This window comes from Salmo salar, chromosome 07, assembly GCF_965601325.2.
Source record: "Salmo salar chromosome 07, fSalSal1, whole genome shotgun sequence".
NCBI lineage: Eukaryota > Metazoa > Chordata > Actinopteri > Salmoniformes > Salmonidae > Salmo > Salmo salar.
In genome coordinates, this window is record NC_138297.1 from 21,806,698 (window position 1) to 21,826,487 (window position 19,790).

At 43.8% G+C, this 19,790-nt stretch overlaps 1 protein-coding gene across 13 annotated transcripts in view; it reads left to right on the plus strand.

Moving 5' to 3' along the window:
* Nucleotides 1-19,790, plus strand: part of LOC106608716 (adhesion G protein-coupled receptor L3) — a 314,019-nt gene that overhangs the window by 40,312 nt on the left and 253,917 nt on the right. The window contains exon 1 of one of the 13 annotated variants that reach the window (XM_082977449.1): nt 7,361-7,687. The exons of the other annotated variants lie outside the window; for them this stretch is intronic. The gene's annotated coding sequence lies outside the window, so the exon portion shown is untranslated. Of the gene's footprint in view, nt 1-7,360; nt 7,688-19,790 lie in introns of those variants that run through there. 13 annotated transcript variants of the gene reach the window in all.

Here is a 19,790-nt window from a genome sequence, read left to right on the forward strand (position 1 = left end):
CAGTCACTGAGCAGTATCTGTTTGAAGCCGGCTTACTGGGATTGATGATCATTTGAGGACATTACAGGGAGGAGTGGAGCAGATTACAGTTGGGCTTTTTATAGAGGGATCACTTAATCTTGTCCTTTTTAGCTCACTCATTAGTTCCTTCTTCTCCCGAGGCGATGCTCACCAAATGCTCGCAAAACCCTCCTTCCTGTTGGATGGCAGACCGTTAGACTGAACCAAGTGGGACTTCCTCTGCCGCCTCCTCACCGACCGCCACTTTGGCTCAAGGGGCTTTAGTGTGGTCGTAGTCAGTCTCGCTCTGGAAAGGTATGCAAAGGGCTGTATAGGAGTGAAAGAGTCAAGGCACACGCCCTCCTATGTTGTCGGGCAGGTTGTCGCTGAGATCGTCATCTTTTTTTTTTTTATTTGCTTCCCTTCCCTTCCCTCAGGCTCACACCTGTGAAATTAGGTGTCCCTTTGTGCCCGTCTGAAAAAAGAAACAACTCAGTGACTGAGAACTCAGGGTAGTGGGTACATAACAACCAGCGCACACGCAGAGGTAATCAGAAGTTGACAAATGGGAAGGTCTGCGTTTTGAGGGGCAGGTTTCTCCGGTCTCCACGCTGGTCCAATTTGGGCATGGGGTACAGTGGAAATAGTCCCAGTATCAACATGGGGACATTAAAACTTCTTAACTGTGACATGTGGAAGCAGCAAAACGCATGTAAGTGAAGAAAAATAGACCCCATCTAGAAAGCAAAGCGGCACCATCTTGTCAGTCATAGCATAACCAAACCTTGCTCGCAGAATGATTCAGGACCACTTTGAATAGCCCAAATATCGTCCCTTTTCTGTGGTTTTTCTGGAGACTAACAAAAGCGCTGTTCTCCCCAGCCTGGCGTATAGAGGGCCCTCTCAGGTCCGATTGAACGAGTCTGCCCTGTAACGGGTGGCTCTAAACTGAGGACAGACACGGAACTCCGCCGCAATCTGTTTCAGCCATTCCTGCGATTTATTTACCGCCGCGGCCCTCGCAGTAAAGCCCAGAATTTATGGCATACTTTTTAATTAGAAATAATGTCTTGTAGAGTTTATGTGATGTACGGCTTAATCAATATATAGACTGTGGCAGGACCGGATGACGGACGACACTTGACAGCTCATGGAGTAGCCTAATTTAACACTTTGTGTTTCAGAGAAATATGTTGTTTGCAGAGTAAGGAAAGTATATTCTCTCTTTCTGTCCCTTTCTCTCGCTCTTTCTCTCCCTCGTCTCTCGACAATCCACCAACATTTTCGAACAGATCGTAATTTCCTCCAGATTGAATCAGGCTCCCTTGTCACTCTGTATTTACCCAAACAATTATTTTACCACGGCAAGCCCCACTGTGCTGGTTATCACTGTTGTATATGTTTAAATAGTAGGAAAGCTGGAGGTTGGTTTTAGTGAATATGAACTGACAGATCAAGTGGGTATTGTATGAATCTTTCCCTCTCTGTAAGCTAAGGAAATGTGGAAATGGCAGAGCCATTTCTGCATTGTGCATCTTTAACATTTTACATACAGGATACAGGAATCACACGTAAATGATTCATATTCACATGCAGTCTCAAACAAATAAATGACAGATTCTATTGCCATGTTATGTTTTAGGGTACAAAGTCAATCTAAGCAAAAAGATGTCAAAGCTTCTGGACATAAATCTCAAGCGTTTCAATTCCGCTTTCAGTGTGTTGTCCTGAGGTGGTTACAAGGTCAGATCTGAAGGTTGTTTGTTCATGGAATGGGAGTTAGTGGATTTACCATTTTACGGAATGAGCTTTTCTTTTTTAATGTACGGCTTTTCTTTTTATATTTCTCTACAAATATTTCTCTGTCCCCTGCCCCTAATCATTGAAATTTTATAAAAACCGTGAATACCACATCTATTTCATATCGCTTTTGGCGTGTGTTGTGCAAAACTAGGAATGGTGTCTTTGGGAAAGTATTAAGATGTAAGGACGAGAGGTGACAGCCAGTGAATCACATGCGTACAATGGCGTGTTGCTAACAACACAACTGCGCTTATCAGATAGATTGAGGGAGTCTCTGAGTAGCTGAAAGGCCATTGTGTCTCATTGTCTCTGCTATACTAATTTAATGAGTAAATGAATAACAAAATAATCTCCATCAGAAAATGTATGGAGAATGTCAGTGCATTCACGCACACACCAAGTCACCAAGAGTATTGCACATGTAGACCACCTAACGTCATTGACTCACTAATGGATATGAAAATGCGATTCTCTTGCTCGTTCGCGCATAAGACCCTCCATTCTCATTGATTTGTGTTGCGTACACTTCTCAGGGCTGGTAGAGACTCCAATAATGATTTCATGCTTTGTCTTCACAGACCAGTGAGTTAAATGGCCAAGAATGCTACGCTACCTGACCTTAGTCAATGGTTAACTGTTATCAGGCAATTCAAAGCATCCGGAATCTGTCACAACTGACCCTCCCCGACATCTTGAACCCACGTCCACTTCCTTGCTTCCTAGGCCCATTTTTTTCCCCTCTCTGAGCTTATCCGAGTCCTTTGCGTAACCCGAGCGTATAGATAAGAAGTATTGGGCCGTCCTCCCATTCATCATGATCCTCTAATGCCCCAAAATACCCAGAATCGTATTTCCTAGGCCACAGGTGGGCCGTGTTGCAACGTTGCGGCCACACAGCGGCTCTCCCCAAAGCAAACACAGACATTTAGTCACCCGCCGTCGCTTTTGTGTACTCTGAGGGTATCGACCGAGCGGAGGTAATACCCGATACGGCTATGGTACACACGGCTAATCCGTCAACTGTTGTACAACACACCACTGTCAGGTACGCAGCTTTGGACGAGATTAACTGTGAAGTCCAGGTATTACTCACATGTAGTTTTTTTTCTCCTTCACCGTTTCTGACAGATAGACATGTGTAGCGTGTATGGGAAGTACCCCAGATTTCCAAAGCAAATTCTCCAGTTTAGTACAAAGGACAGGTGTTACCAACCGCACCAAATGTGGCTAAAAGCAAAGCTTACTGTATGGGTGTTGGCAGTGTTGACGCTAACGGCTGCCCAGTTTCAAAGTCTTTTTGTGAGGGGATTTCTTGAGTAGAAAGAAGCTTGGGCAGAAAAAACTTTTAGAAGACGCGGTTGCATGCCAGAGTAGGCTACCAGTACTGCCCTGAAACCGTAACTGGGTCTGTTCACAAGAATAAGGTCACAACTGACTGTGAACTTTTTGCCTCACGCTTAATTAGAAATTAGAATGCCGTGCGACCCTGAGGATGTGCTCCATGGGTAAAATAATGAGAGAGAGAGAGAGAGAGAGAATGCTAAAGTATGCATTGTACATCTTTATGCGTTTTAAACTCGCAAAAAAATGTAAATACTGCATTTATATTACAGTATGCTAGCTTGGATTATGAGGCCCTTTGCTCCACCAGGAGCTGAAAAGGAATAAGTTGAATTGGGTTTTGCTTATTGGAGTTTTCCCTCAGGGTGTAATGTGAGATGTCTGCTCATAAACATACCGTACAGTTTGTACTTCATAACTGCTCTTGCAGGTCACAGGGCAGCAGACAGTCAGGTGAGGTAGTTCTCTGCTCTAGTACACACACGTCCCTTGATACAGTGTGGCAGGCCCCGGTGAATCATTCCCCGCCGTCACAGGTGGGGGAAATACAACTGTGCTATTGGCAGTCTGAACATGGCTCATAGCCTAGTGCTCAGCAAGGTGTTTGGATCTGGTGGAAATTCAATTTTTATGTGACAGGTGGGAGAAAGACATGGATCAATCGATCGAGAAGGAAGAGGAAAACATTGACTCATAGGGGAAGTTAAGAAAAGACAAGATACTGTATGTATGGACAATACATGAGACCGGAGTATACAGGAAGCAAATGTATTTTCAGAGATTTGTCAGTGTTTTTGTCTGTGTGTGCTTTTGCGTACGTCTAAGTCTTGTTTATTTTCTCGCACTTGTGTACGTCTGCGGGGTGCGACGTCTGGGCGCTCTCTGTGTTTGTGTTCGTGGAAGTCTGTGTTTGTGTGGGAAGAGTCCGCGAGGCCCCTTTGATGAAAGGCTGATTGCCGGGGCAACGGGAGGCCTCTGTGTTCGCAGCAGATGTTTCCTGTCCCTGTCAGCGACTCCGGTTAACGGTATCCTTATTTAACCGCTCTCTACTAATGGCCCTCGCCCAGTGTCGGATACCCCGGATGGCTTTCCTCCTCCTTGTATTTGCAGGCCGTGGGATGGAAGGCGAACAGGAGGGGATATCGCGTTCCACTGTGACGTTCCCTTCATTGTGTGGCTCTGCAAAATACTGGCCAAAATGTCCCTTTTACGGTAATTGGGGTGTGAAAGTGACACTCGCTTGCCTATTGTCTCGGTATCTGATCCTGAAATGCATTCAGACCACATTCAGACCGTACTAGTAGAGAGAGAGAGAGAGAGAGATGGGAGGGAAAAAGTGACAGAGGGAGTATGTGGTGAAAAGAGGGGAATTCAGAATAGAGATTCCTGAGAGATGTCAGATAATGATTCTGAGGCTGAGTAACATGTGGACAAAGGAGGGAAATTGACAGAGTAATTATACATAGACAGAAATAACATTACTGTTATAGAGAAAGGGTGGTTGAGTTGGAGAGGTTCCAGAGTAAAGTAACGGTATACAGTTGTAGCAGACAGTTGGATTCTGAAAAAACTGAGAGTGAGAGAGATGTGCGAGTGAGTGTATTTGACAGCTATAACCAGACTAGGTCCAGCTCTTTATACAACGTACAGGAGATGATTGAGAGATTCAGAGGGCCTAATTGTGCCACACCATCTGCCCACACTAGGAAACACGCCAAGCATGTGACACCTTCCAACAGGCTCGGAGACGAGCAGATGTGTCCGTCTGTCTGTCTTTTTGTCCTGTATGGTTGTATAATTATGTGTATGTCTCTATATTTTAAGTATGTTTGCGTACGCGCATGAGTAACGTAACGTTAGAGGATGCGCTTTGAAATCCGCAGTGGGCAGACATTCCAAACTGACACTGAAATATCAGTCTGTCATCCAGTCCAATCTAGGCAGGGTTGACACTTAAAAAAAATAAAAATAATAATAATTTGGTAATGCCCAACCAAAAGTAGGAAGAAGAAAATGTTGAATTTCTGAGAAAAAGCAATGACGACCCAAGCTTCCCTTGTTTTCCACCCTCCTTGCTCGAACTGTGCTGAACTTGAAAGGGCCACATGTAAGAGATAATAGCATTGGTTACATTCATCAAATTACCTCAATCTCTTTACTTACAGGTCTGAAGGTGATATTATCAACCTGAAAGCTTACTCAATTGTCTTACTGAAGGGATGGCACCCGATTAGGTAATAAGGAAATTGCATTTGCATGGCAAATGACCGGGAACTATCCTGACTGTGGCTATGCCAGGATTTCCATTTAGTTTCAGCACCCTCTTTTTAATTGTTATTGTCAAGAGTATTAAAGGGTGTTTTCTCAATGTCATTTCATCCGCAATTGCATTAGGCACCTCCATAATGATGCAATTATATAATTAAGCAATAAGGCACGAGGGGGTGGTGTATTTGGCTAATATACCTTGGCTAAGGGCTGTTCTTAGGCGCAACGCAGAGTGCCTGGATACAGTCCTTAGCCGTGGTATATTGGCCATATACCACAAACTCCTGAGGTGCCTTATTGCTATTAAAAACTGGTTACCAACGTAATTACATCATTAAATATTTTTGTTGTTGTCATACTTGTGGTATACGGTCTGATATGCCATGGCTCTCTGCATTCAGGGCTCGAACCACCCGGCTTATAATATAGAGGATAACATTTAAATCAGTTTCCCTAACTGCTCTCGTGGTGCCTCCGCCTGCAAAATGGCTGTGTTATGATGTGTTTTAACTAATGTGAATGTGTTGAGTAAATGCTCAATGAGTTAATGTATTTGTTCACAAAGCACTTTTTTAAAATTGCTTTTGTATATATTCTCTATACAAGTTAATTGAGTTGTCCTCAGTGGGAACACATTTAAGGACTTTATTAATAGTAATCAGCTACCTTATCTTCTGCTAGTGCATTTACATAAAATCCCTGTAAATATCTGTTGGTTTTCCAAGCCACTAAATATGTAGACAGTAGAGTAATGGATTGTTAATTTACTTTCCCGACAGCAATGTGTGTTGGTGCCAATCCTATCCTATTTTAAATATGAAATAAAGAAACATTTGTAGCTCATCTGGTTCAAACATTTGGAAAATATTTATTGACTCTCAGTATATAAATCGAGACGGACTATGAGCTGATAAACACTTATACAGTATTATATAAATTCTTTACTGTGCTCTTTGCACAAAACAAATAATGACAAGACAGGCTCCAAAAAGCTACCTCAATTTGTTGTTGTTTAATGACAGATTAAACACATCCCACCCCACACTCTCGCTCTCTCGCTCTGTATCTCACTCTCTCTCGTGTTTGGCCACAGTAAGAAAGGGACATGGCAAACGCCTCATCCTGCATACTCGTGTACCCAAGTCCCTCTCATAATTATTATTCAGTGGATGCATTGGTTGGCACAAGGACAACACTTTGCATAATTTATGCAAGACCATCATACATTTTTTTTTAAACGTCCCCAGCCCCATTCTTGTGCTTTGAACTAAATAGATAAGCTATGGCAGACATAAAATGTAGGCGGAGGAATGAAAGATGTTGTTTTTATCTTTATCTAAACTTTGAACCAGTGTTCACTTTATATATTAGTAGGTTCTATAAGGGGCCAAAATCAAATCAAATGTATTTCATGTGCATACTTCTGCATTGCCTGCCATGGACATAATAATGCAATGCTACGTAGAGACGCAGGGATGAAGGTTTTACAGCGTTAAGCATATCTTCCCCCCCATTTTGAAGGGGTTAAATACATTCCCAGGTATGCCGTTGATGCAGATGAGGTAGGTGTGTTAAGGTAGAGCGTTCTTCCCTGGAGAACCACCTCGGGGCCTTTGCTCGGGACTTGGAAGGTATTTTCAGTGCAGTGCTCAAAGTAAGATGTCCTCAGAGAGAGAAGGTAGGGGCTGACGTTATTATCCTGTATCCCAGGACGTTGCAGGCCTATTTATACCAACCTTAATGAAGAAAAAGTGGTGTAAATAGCTTCTCTTTACTACCTAGCCATGTCCAACGAGAGCTGTGTGGTCTTTTTCACTTTGCATTCCACTCCCGTGATATTCCAAGTCATAAACCTGTTTTTCCACTGCATTGTCCATCGGTATGGATATCGCACACCAGCCGTGTGCAACTGCCAGACCATTGCAATGCATTTATGGCTGCCAGAACCAGGAAAGTGCAAGTCTTGATGGACTTTGTCCGACCACACCGCAGAGTTTACTGAAACACTGTAATATTGGCCGTGTGCTCTTTCATTTCTAAACAGAGAGGATTTAATGGACGGGGGAACCATTCCCAACTACCCTCCCACTCCAGAGGTAAACGATACTAGTAAACGACAAGTCCCACTAATGAGCTTTTTGGCTCCTATCTCTGTCCCTCTGTCTCCGGTGTTGTGAGGAACGTAAAATAAACAAGATACCTTTTCTTCCATTATTAAATGAGACGTGGATATTCCATTCCGCTGCTAACCCCCATTTGAATCTCCGGAAATAAGGTTTGTTTGATTACATTATATTGAAATGGAGCATTCTTTGAAATGTTCTTTGAATAATACATTGTAAGAGATGTTATACATTGAACAATGATAAACATTTCAGTTCGGAATGCAATTAGCTGACTTTCTGGCTTCGTCAGCTGAGCAACATTAAACTACTGCATATATCTTTATTTACTTTCGTTTTGTACATTTTTCCGCTAACACTTTAAGTGATAAAGTGTTACACTTTTAAATTGTTCAGATATTTACACTTTAAATGTGTTAACACTTTACAACTAGCTAAGAGGTACCTAGTTACAGTAAAAAGCTGATACTAGCAACATCAACATAATCATAACGCCTTGCTTAATTTGTTTATGCATGTGTCCTAATTCCAAACTAGTTTCTTCTTTTGCTCTCCCATCTGCAATCATTCCTATTCATACAGAGCTCATCTGATTTAAGATCTGTTCTTTCTCCATGCTGCTCGAGCATTTCCATTTAGGCCAGCTGTTCATCATAGCGGAACAGATCAATACACTACCCAGAGAGACTTATTTGCTTGGTAACCGTTGTTTGGTCTGAAAAATATGCCGGCCTATGGAACATCGGAAAAAGGCGGCCATTTTACCCCAGAGGGTGTAGGACATTGCTTGATTACTGTTCTGTTGACCCTAACTTGAGATTGAAATTAATTTGAGGATGAGCTCTGATTGAATAGAAATGGTGTGGCATTGTAGAGGCATGGCCTATGGCTGTTTTTCTTCTGCATAATGAACATTGTGAAGGCAATGTTGTAGAAACGCTGCAGAAATGATGCAATTCTTCACTGTTTCTGAATAACCACAGAACAACATTTCAGTCCCACATAGACATACTGTACAGTAACAGTCAAAAGTTTGGACACCGGTTTCTTTACTTTTACTATTTTCTACATTGTACAATAATAGTGAAGACATCGAAACTATGAAATAACACATATGGAATCATATGTAACCAAACAAGTGTTAAACAAATCAATATATTTTAGATTCATCAAAGTAACCACCCTTTGCCTTGATGACAGCGTTGTACACTCTTGGTATTCTCTCAACCAGCTTCACCTGGAATGCTTTTCCAACAGTCTTGAAGGAGTTCCCACATATGCTGAGCACTTGTTGACCGCTTTTCCTTCACGCTGCAGTCCAACTCATCCCAAACAGTCTCAATTGGATTGAGGTCGGGTGATTGTTGAGGCCAGGTCATCTGATGCAGCACTCCATCACTCTCCTTCTTGGTCAAATAGCCCTTACACAGCCTGTAGGTGTGTTGGGTCATTTTCCTGTTAAAAATGATAGTCCCACTAAGCGCAAACCAGATGGGATGGCGTATCGCTGCAGAATGCTGTGGTAGCCATGCTGGTTAAGTGTGCCTTGAATTCTAAATAAATCACCATCACATCACCACCTCCGTGCTTCACGGTGGGAATTACACATGCAGAGATCATCCGTTCACCTACTCTGCATCTCACAAAGACGGTTGGAACCAAAAATGACACATTTGGACTCATCGAAACAAAGATTTCCACCAGTCTAATGTCCATTGCTCGTCTTTCTTGGCCCAAGCATGTCTCTTCTTATTATTGGTATCCTTTAGTAGTGGTTTCTTTTCAGCAATTCGACCATGAAGGCCTGATTCACACAGTCTCCTCTGAACAGTTGATGTTGAGATGTGTCTCATTACCTGAACTCTGTGAAGCATTTATTTGGGCTGCAATTTCTGAGGCTGGTAACTCTAATGAACTTATCCTCTGCAGCAAATGTAACTCTGGGTTTTTCTTTCCTGTGGCTGTCTTCATGAGAGCCAGTTTCATCATAGTGCTTGATGGTTTTTGTGACTGCACTTGTTCCGTATTGACTGACCTTCATGTCTTAAAGTAATGATGGACTGTCGTTTCTCTTTGCTTATTTGAGCTGTTCTTGCCATAATATGGACTTGGTCTTTTACCAAATAGGGCTATCTTCTGTATACCTCCCATTACTTGTCACAACACAACTGATTGGCTCAAACGCATTAAGGAAATAAATTCCACAAATATACTTTTAACAAGGCACACCTGTTAATTGAAATGCATTCCAGGTGACTACCTCATGAAGCTGGTTGAGAGAATGCCAAGAGTGCGCAAAGCTGTAATCAAGGCAAAGGGTGGCTACATTGAAGAATCTCAAATATAAAATATATTAACACTTTTTTGGCTACTACATGATTCCATATGTATTCTTTAATAGTTTTGATGTCTTCGCTATTATTATACTATGTAGAAAATAGTAAAAATAAAGAAAAACCCTTGAATGAGTAGGTGTCCCCCAACTTTTGACTTGTACTGTAGTTCTACAGGAAGTATTGCTTGAGCTTGTCTTTAACAGCTGCTGTTGCCAGACGTTTTCGGTCATAAAAATTGATATGCTGATGCAGCAAAAATAAACTAGTGGGCTTTGAATGTATACATATTAATGGGAAATAATGTTTTTTTTCTAGGATGGTGTGATTTGTTTTCCCATTGACTCCATGCCATCCATTGTGATGTCAGCTTTCAGTTTAAAGGGATACTTTGGGATTTTGGCAATGAGGCCCTTTGTCTACTTCCCCAGAGTCAGATTAACTTGTGGATACCATTTTTATGTCTCTGTAGACTTCCAGTCATTGCGCTAATGCTAATTAGCATTGGCTCACAAAACTACATCTAACTTCCTTCATACTGGACACCGAGATATAAAAATGGTATCCACAAGTTCATCTGACTCCGGGGAAGTAGATAAAGGGCCTAATTGACAAAATCCTGAAGTATCCCTTTAAGTATTTATTACAATCCATACTAGAGCAGAAGCTAAGACAGTGGTGAAATATCCTGAATACTCAACTATCTTTCTCGGGGGACTTTGAATTCAAAATAAAGTGAAATTATAAGTTTTGTGTGACCGTTCATGTGTTCAGACCTCATAAGTAGATATTAAATCACATGGATGTGCGAGATAAAAAAAATCCACCTGAATGGGAAATAATTTCCTCCTTCTTTAATATTAATTTGCTATTGAGGCATATAGCCAATACATATCTACACAGCAGATAACATGGAACTCATGGACTCATCTTAAAATGTGAATATTTTGAGTTCTGAAAAAATCTGACAGACCTTGATTTGGGAGTGAACTATCACTTTAAGGCAATAGCTGGGGGTAAGGCCTATTCCTTTGTTCAAAAGAGAAATAAATAGTTAACAACTTAACAATAAGGACGGGTGGTGGAAACAAATAATATCACATTTCCTTGTCTCATAGTGCCACATGGCACAAAGCGACTTACTTGCCCATTTGCTAATTAGCATAACACTTGCAACTGCCGTAAACTGATTCCTTTGTCTAACTTTTTAAAAGGAGTGGTAGTGTGTGATAATGTGGAGTGTGAGAGCATTGCTGGAAATGGATATAAAGACCATATGTGGTTCCATGTAGCTCCAACCTTATTTCCAGTGTATTAGTGCTGCAAACTGCTTAGTGTTAAGTGCTTCATTTTTCCTACTTGTATGGGATCCATGTTATGCATAATTCATGTGTGGATGGGCCTGACTCTGGAGGTACCTTAGATAAATATTTAAACACCAAAGTACCCACTACAATGTGACAGGCGGGCCCCACATTCTACCAGACACATCTCTGGCACTCCGGCACTCCCTCCTATTCACTAACACAGTGCAGAACTTCACACACAAGCATAGAGCAGAGCAGGCCTTTCTTTGTGAGTTCAATTCGTCCAGTTTAGTCAATGTGGGAGATAGGCTTTTTTTTCTTCTCATAACTTCAGTGTATTTGTGTGGTGACGCGCTTGGTTATGCAACCCTATTATTTCCTTGCGATAAGCAAGTTATTGACAAGTCAATTAAATCCACAATAAATGGAAACAACAATTATTTAGCCTGTGTCCTCCATCTAGTCCACCTTCATCCAAATATCCAATTTGTCCAAACATCCCGATGTCACCAAGTTGCATTAACCTTTCCGACATATTTTTCCAAGGGAGACTTGTTGTAGTTTTTATTTGTTTTACAGACGTCTCGCTAAGATAATTATAGACAATGGTTAGAAATGCATGAAAATGTCATTTTTTTTGTTTGCCATTTGTCTTCCGCATGGCACAACAGAGGTTAAAACAATTGATCCACCATCCATCCATACAGGGAGTGAATAGGCTATACAGGGTGGTTTTGGCACTGAAGACTGGGGAAGAGGAACATTGGTTTTCGGGCCCCCTCTCTTCAAACTGATATCCTCATTTAAAACATCCCAATGGAAGATAGAGGAGATGAATAGAAAGAGGGAATGTTACCATCGTCAATCACCCGTAGCAACACGATAACTCTGGAGCGTCAAAGCATGACATCCTTGATTCCCGAATCCCAATGAGATGATGGCACCATTACGGATTCAGCTAATATTTATTTCGAAATGATCATTTCCTGATTGTCTCATTCTTGATCTCCTTCTTGCTTGGCATTGTGGCTCCTTTTATTCCACCGCTGCTATTTATTATTTTAATGATGCCCAGTCTGAATGTTTGCACTGAATTACACAAATTTGCCTTGGACTAATGACAATGCCCCAGAGGAACTGGGACACTGTGATTCTGCTGACTATGCAGTGCATACATTCAGAAGTATTACAAACTGTCGGGCATAACATCGAAAGGCACTCAAAATCTATGTAGCTGTACCCAGGCAGTTTCTAGGCCGCTTGGGCAATGCTTTTCTGGGAAAATATCAGCAGAGTAATATGTGAGCCTACATCTCCACAATGACGGATCTCATTTCTGAAACTATGTGCGGAATTCAATGCAGCCTCTCTAACCTCATTTCAAGTTGTATTCGTCATATGTTCGGGATGCACACGTTATACACCATTCAATGAAGTACTTATGTGCGGGTTCCTTCTCGACAATGCAACAATAATAAAGATAGGAATACGAACACAAAGTAAATGGCTCAGTAGAATAAACATTTTAGCATAAGTATAATACAGGAAGTCACAATTTATAGTCCAGTATTTATACATGTTTTGGGGACGTAGTTTAACATGGCTGAAATAAAAGTAAATGGTGCAATGGCTAATCTATATTAATTATTTTAATTCACCATTTATTTTGAGTCATCTGTTGATCATTACCAGTAATAATTGAATGCTAATGCAGCGTTAAATGATTTAACACTAAGTGTTATGATTACTTTGGTATCACAGCGGACAGACAGTTTTGTACTCATTTATCAACCTTATCACAAATGTTATTAAACAGTCTTAACTGTCAAATCCCTACTGAGGTTGCCACTGGGGCATAGCTGCCGAGTGCAAAAATGCATCCTGACTTCTCTCCGCATTGTTGACATGACTATTTCGGGTTGGGGGGCATGCAATAATATTTTCTCATAACGGGGACATATTGGGGAAATAAATGTTAAATCCTCCAGTAATGTCTCGCACAGATGATGTTTACTTGCCAGCCTGAGGTATTTGTGTGCTTTGGGCGGCTGTCAGAAACCCCCATCCTCCCCTCCAAACTCCCCCCTGCGCTGAAACCAACTGGTCCAGGAAAAGGCATGCCAGACTCCCAGAGTCGGTCCCAAAGCCTCTCAAAGCTTGCTGCCAAGAAGTCAACAGAGGAACTCTGGCACGACAATGGACTACTACCCTCCTAAATTCATTGTGCCATACCCACATCCCTCTCCTAAAATGAATTTTCCTTCTTGGCCCCTCTTCAATGTGGAAGGAGAGGGGTGGGGGTTTGGAGAGGAGGAGTGAGGGGAGTTTCCAGAGTTTGCTTTAAAGATTACCCCACTTCTGATGACCCTGTCCCGAAGGCAAAGTAATATAGCTTGTCAGATTGAGCCGAGAAAGAAATTAGGAGAAAAGGAAAAAGAGAGAAAGGGAGTGGAGAGGGGTAAGAAATAAAGCTCCTCTTATCTGAGCTTTGAGGTCTCTGGCATTAACAGGAACACAGCAAGCCAATGGGACTCCCCAAAAAGAGGGCTGTATTATTGCTCCTGGGGTGGGGGGCCTCAGGATTTTTTTTTGGGGGGGGGGGGATCAAAGATTGAGACCTCTCTCTGGGAGTAGTGACACTAAATGTTTTGACCCAATGCTTTTTCAATTGAGTGCTGAGAGATTCCATCCAAGACGTACGTCCAACACTCCATCCCCTTACTAGCTCCAACTTTTCAGATTGAGATTGACTGTGATATGTGGTTGTCCCCCCTAGCCTTTTTTAGATTATTGCACTAACTATGTCATTCTGGATAAGAGCATCTGCTAAATGACTAAAATGTAAGATGCAGTGGGACTGAAAAGACCCTGTACGGGAAGGTGACTTAGCAGTATGGCATTTGCTGCTACTGTTGTATTCAGGATGGCAGGTAGCCTAGTGGTTAAAAGCGTTGGGCTAGTAACCGAAAGGTCGTTGGTTCGAATCCCAGAGCCAGCCAGCCCAGCAAGGTGAAAAAATCTGCAAGGCGCCATGAGCGCCGATTTAAGGCAACATTCTACAGGCCGCAATGAGATGTGTTATGATGCAAATGGTGGCTTTTGTTTAGGTAGGGGCGTGGATCAGAACTAGTCAGTATGCCTGTTGTTATCTGTGACCAACAGGCATATCTGTATTCACAGTCATGTGAAATCCATAGATTCGGGGCTCATTAATTTATTTCAATTGACTGATTTCTTTATATGAACTGTATGTCAGTGAAATCTTTGTTGTTTCATTTTATATTTTTGTTCACTGTAGAACGGCCAATTATACACTAAGTGTACAAAACATTAAGAACACCTTCCTTATATTGAGTGTTTAGCGTTCCACAGGGATGCTGGCCCATGTTGACTCCAATGCTTCCCACTGTTGTGAAGTTGGCTGGATATCCTTTGGGTGGTGGCGCATTCTTGAGCCACACGGGAAACTGTTGAGCGTGAAAAACCCAGCAGCGTTGCAGTTCTTGACACAAACCTGTGCTCCTGGCACCTACTACCATACCTTGTTCAAAGGCACTTAACTATTTTGTGTTGCCCATTCACCCTCTGAATGGTACACATACACAACCCATGTCTCAATTGTCTCGAGGCTTAAGAATCCTCCTTTAACCTGTCTCCTCCCCTTCATCTACACTGATTTGAAGTGGATTTAACAAGTGACATCAATAAGGGATCATAACTTTCATCTGTCAGTCTGTCATGGAAACAGCAGGTGCTTATAATGTTTTGTACACTCTGTATATACACCTTGGATTGCTGATGCTACGTATTGGCAAGTGAGAGGCTCTGAAGCCACCCAGTGAATTGCAAACCACTGCATATATAAATAGAAAGAAGTTGAGACTCCTTTCCTTTGTGTTAGCGTTAGCATTGTAGCTATCGCAGTTCTCTTGAGTGACTTGTTTGGGTGTAGGATATCATATTGCGTTACAAGGAGAAAGGAAGTGTTCTGGCCTGGCTGCTGGCCTCTAACACACTCCAGGCCCTGGTCTCTCTTACGAAATGAAATACAAGTTGCTCTCTGAAACTCCCCGCCAATGGGTCTGCGCGCCGGCGTGTTATTGATCCGGATAGCCAATGCTATCAACCAATGCTCTTATCCTGTCCACGTCAGGCGTCTGGGCAAAACTTCACATGTGGAATTCCGTTGTGGTCTAAAAAGCCAAAAGCAATCATTGACTCTCATTAGTCTGGTTTGATGAAATACCGAAGGGGGGAAACAGTGTTTGTTTGCTGCGGTGATAAGCGGAGTTACATTGCTACACAGTGGGTCAATTAGAGATTGCTGGCTCAGGTTCACAAGGCCAGAAAATGTGGAGGAATGTGTGTGTGTGTGTGTGTGTGTGTGTGTGTGTGTGTGTGTGTGTGTGTGTGTGTGTGTGTGTGTGTGTGTACTAGGTTCGTCATGTTGTACTGTCTGAGCCCCCCTCCCACTTGCTTGGTTAGTTTCACTGCCTGTGCAGCTATGGTTAATAGTCCTCACTGGCAATCTATCCTCTCCTGTATTTGAATCTGCATTGTGCCTTTTTAAGTCCTAAAGACCTATAAGATCAGCGTGGGATGCCTGGTGTAGTAAGCTGCTAATCACCAGGCAGTTAAAGCCAGTGGTTTACAGTCTCTTTGCCTAGTTGGACGTCCTCCACTGCCTCGGACCATCTGCGGTTGTGGTAGGCTTGCCCCAAGGGCTACCACTGCTCACAGAGTTTAATATGTTGAAATCTCCAAAAGCAAACACGTTCCTCTTTAAGGCCAAGAGCCGTGGCCCTATCACACCCTCTGTCCACGGACAGTTTGTGTGTGTGTGTGTGTGTGTGTGTGTGTGTGTGTGTGTTCATCTGTGTCTATAGCTGTTCATGCCACTCCTCAAAGTGCACACCATCTCCATGATGATGGCTTAATGGTTGGAGTATGGAGGCTGATGTAATTATCAGTGGCAGGGGTCGCCAATGAAATTCCTCGAAACCCCTTCCATTTGTGTTTTTAGACTGTGCTGTTAATGACTTAGACCCTATTCGACATTGGATTAAATTAAACAAGAGCACCATAAATTGTTATTTTGTGCAGTGTCTTTAGTAATCGAGTGACTGCACTTGATAAGCAGAGGAGGTACACATAACTGAATTTAAAGGGGTTGCTAGCTGGGTTTGAGCTCAATTCAGGAAGTAAATTGCAATTCAGGTAATCCATTTAAACACCCTCATGAAAAACGAGTGGATAATTTGGACAGAATTATAACTGAATTGACAGTCAAGGTGGGTGGATTTTCAAATGAGTCTTACACTTTATGATACTCACCCCCTGGTATAAAATGTTAAGCATCTGCTTTCATTTCCCAGAGTGCCTTGCCCAAGCCCGAGTAGGCCTCTTGTGATTTGTCAGGTCTGAGTGCATTTTCTCTGACAAGACCCTGACTGAGTATTGCTCTCCTGATGTCCAGAGACAAAAACACCCTCCGCGAACATGTTCGGTCAGCCCAATCGAGCTTCCGTCAAACTACATTTTAATGCCTGAAGGCGTGGGGAGCTCGATAGCCCGGCTCTCGCCTCACTCAACCTATTCCGCAGACACCACTCTTCTACGCCTCTGGCAGCGAAGAACAACATTTTCCAATTATAGATGATTATCTCAGAATTTTTCTGATGAGTTGGATTCGGGGATCTAAGAGAGGGAGGGATCGGGGAGTGTTTGGGGTATGGAATTGTATTTTAGGTCAAGGACTGCTGACCACCGTCTCTGAGAAAGGGTTACATATTGGTATATGCAAGCAGTATATGAGTGCCAGATGGCCGGGTTAGCACATTTGGGACTACTCTATTTGTGCAGTCGCTCCTGACAATCTTGAACAAGCACATCCGTAGTAAACTGAAGACAATTTAAACCCACCTGTATGCAACTTTTTCCAATCAGTTTTCTACTGAATCCCCTGATGCCTCCATCTCAACTTTGAATCTCCAACGCTTTGAAAGGTTGAGAGGAAGCTGCCTTTGTGGCGTTCAAACCAGAAACGTACCTGTTTCTCTCTACAATGTCACCTGTTGTTCAGTTGCAAGAATAATCCTCAAAGTTTGTATTATTCAGTGTGTGAGACCCTCAGACGTCAATCAACACAGCCCAGGGCTATTAGACAACACAAAGGCAGAGCACTAGGCCATATTCACCACTTTGACCTTTGACCTGTGTGTCAGCCATGTTTGTCAGTAGGGCACTTATCTTCAGACCTCCAGACGCTCGCTAGGTGACTAAGGTCAACTGGCCCAACCCAATGGAGTGGCCAATCAGAGGCATCCAATTGGGTTTGGCCGATCGCAGCATTTTTTTTGTTTCACCATTTCCTGCTCTGATGGTTACATTTATAGTGACCAGGAATGAATGACACATTCAGGGAGGAAGTCAGTTGGAACTTGAAGTCATTGGGTCCTGAGGTGGATCTATGAATGCCTGTACTCCAGCCATACACTCATTCATGCATGATTCATACACACACACACGCACACGCACACGCACACACACGCATACTGTATAAGAATGTGTGCATATTCACACATACACAAACGCATACATTCACTAACCCACTCTCAATTTGTCTCTCTCTCTCTCTCTTGCCCGCCCTCTCTCTCTCGCCCGCCCTCTCTCTCTCGCCCCCGCCCGCCCGCCCCTCTCTCTCTCTCCCGCCCGCCCGCCCTCTCTTGCCCTCCCTTTCTCTCTCTCGCCCTCCCTTTCTCTCTCTCGCCCTCCCTTTCTCTCGTCCACCCTCCCTCCCTCTCTTTCCTCCGCCCTCCCTCCCTCTCTCTTTCCTCCGCCCTCCCTCCCTCTCTCTCTCGCCCTCCCTCCCTCCCTCTCTCTCTCGCCCCTCTCTCTCTCTCTCTCGCCCGCCCCTCTCTCTCTCTCGCCCGCCCCTCTCTCTCTCTCGCCCGCCCTCTCTCTCTCTCGCCCGCCCTCTCTCTCTCCTCGCCCGCCCTCTCTCTCTCGCCCGCCCCTCTCTCTCGCCCGCCCTCTCTCTCTCGCCCGCCCTCTCTCTCTCACCCGCCCGCCCTCTCTCTCTCGCCCGCCCTCCCTTTCTCTCGCCCGCCCTCCCTTTCTCTCGCCCGCCCTCCCTCTCTCTCTCGCCCGCCCTCTCTCTCTCGCGCCCGCCCGCCCTCTCTCTCGCCCGCCCGCCCTCTCTCTCGCCCACCCTTTCTCTCTCTCGCCCTCCCTTTCTCTCTCTCGCCCTCCCTTTCTCTCTCTCGCCCTCCCTCCCTCCCTTTCTCTTTCCTCCGCCCTCCCTCCCTCTCTCTCTCGCCGCCCTCTCTCTTTCTCGCCCGCCCTCTCTCTTTCTCGCCCGCCCTCTCTCTCTCTCGCCCGCCCTCTCTCTCTCTCTCTCTCTCTCGCCCGTCCTCCCTCTCGCCCGTCCTCCCTCTCGCCCGTCCTCCCTCCCTCCCTCTCTCTCGCCCTCCCTCCCTCTCTCTTGCCCACCCTCCCTCCCTCGCCCGCCCTCTCTCTCTCTCGCCAGCCCTCTCTCTCGCTCCCCCTCCCTCCCCATCTCGCTCGCTCACCCTCTCGCTCGCTCACCCTCACTCAATAACATTTGTACAATATTCCCTCATATTTCCTGCACACACACTAGGCTAGCATCAGATAATGACATTGCAATACATGCAACATTGGGATCAATGTTATTCATGTCTAAAATCTCTGTTTTCCATTCACCCGTCATCTAAAATTGCTGTTTGTATTTGTGTTTTACTCCCTGCGTTACAGCCTCTGAGTGAAGTGTCTGTGCTGACAGGCAGCCCTTTTGAATGGATTTGAATGGGTCTGTGACTTAAGGAGTCAATTTGACTTGGTTGCAGACGCCGCAGTCTGGTGTGAATGGAGAATTATGCAAACCCAGGCGGAGGAAATATTTCCGAGACGACAAAATTGAGACCTCAGCCAGTCAAACCGAGAAAGAAACGGAGGAAAGGAGAGTTCACTCTGATGACGTTTAACTTTGAGTGACGGCTTGTCAATAGGCAACGTGCCAAAACACCATATCTCATTACATAAGTGATTAGTAAGGTGGTTTGTCTTTGTTATGGGTTCATTAGAGTGGGACCCTCATAGTGTGTGTCTTGGTGAGCAATTTAGTGATTGCAGTGTTTCCTGTTGTTTCTTGACCGCATTATTTGACCGATTTTTGTCTCCGGTTCAGCCAGAGACCGAATGGATCCCAATACAGGAACGGTCAGCTAGGTCATAGCCAATTACACTCCCCTGTCTCCCAGTCCATCCAATCAGCTGGGGTTATGTCAGACAGCATTGCAGGTTGACCCCCTACCCTATACAATCCATATGTGGCTGCATCGACTCAGGGACAGGTCATGTTTTTGTTGAGTTTTACATTCCGTGTATTGTTCTGCCAGAATCCAACTGCCTGTCTCTTATAAAATTGGCTGCCGCCATTTTAGAAGTTTTGGTTTAAAAAAGAAAACCCAACAAGAAATAGGCTAGGTAGATTATAATGTGTTTATTCCAGTTCCAATATTTCAGTATGACGTTTTGGCAAAGTACATCATCTCAGGTTTTGGCTCGCCCGTGGAGGGTAGTTAATCGCAAAC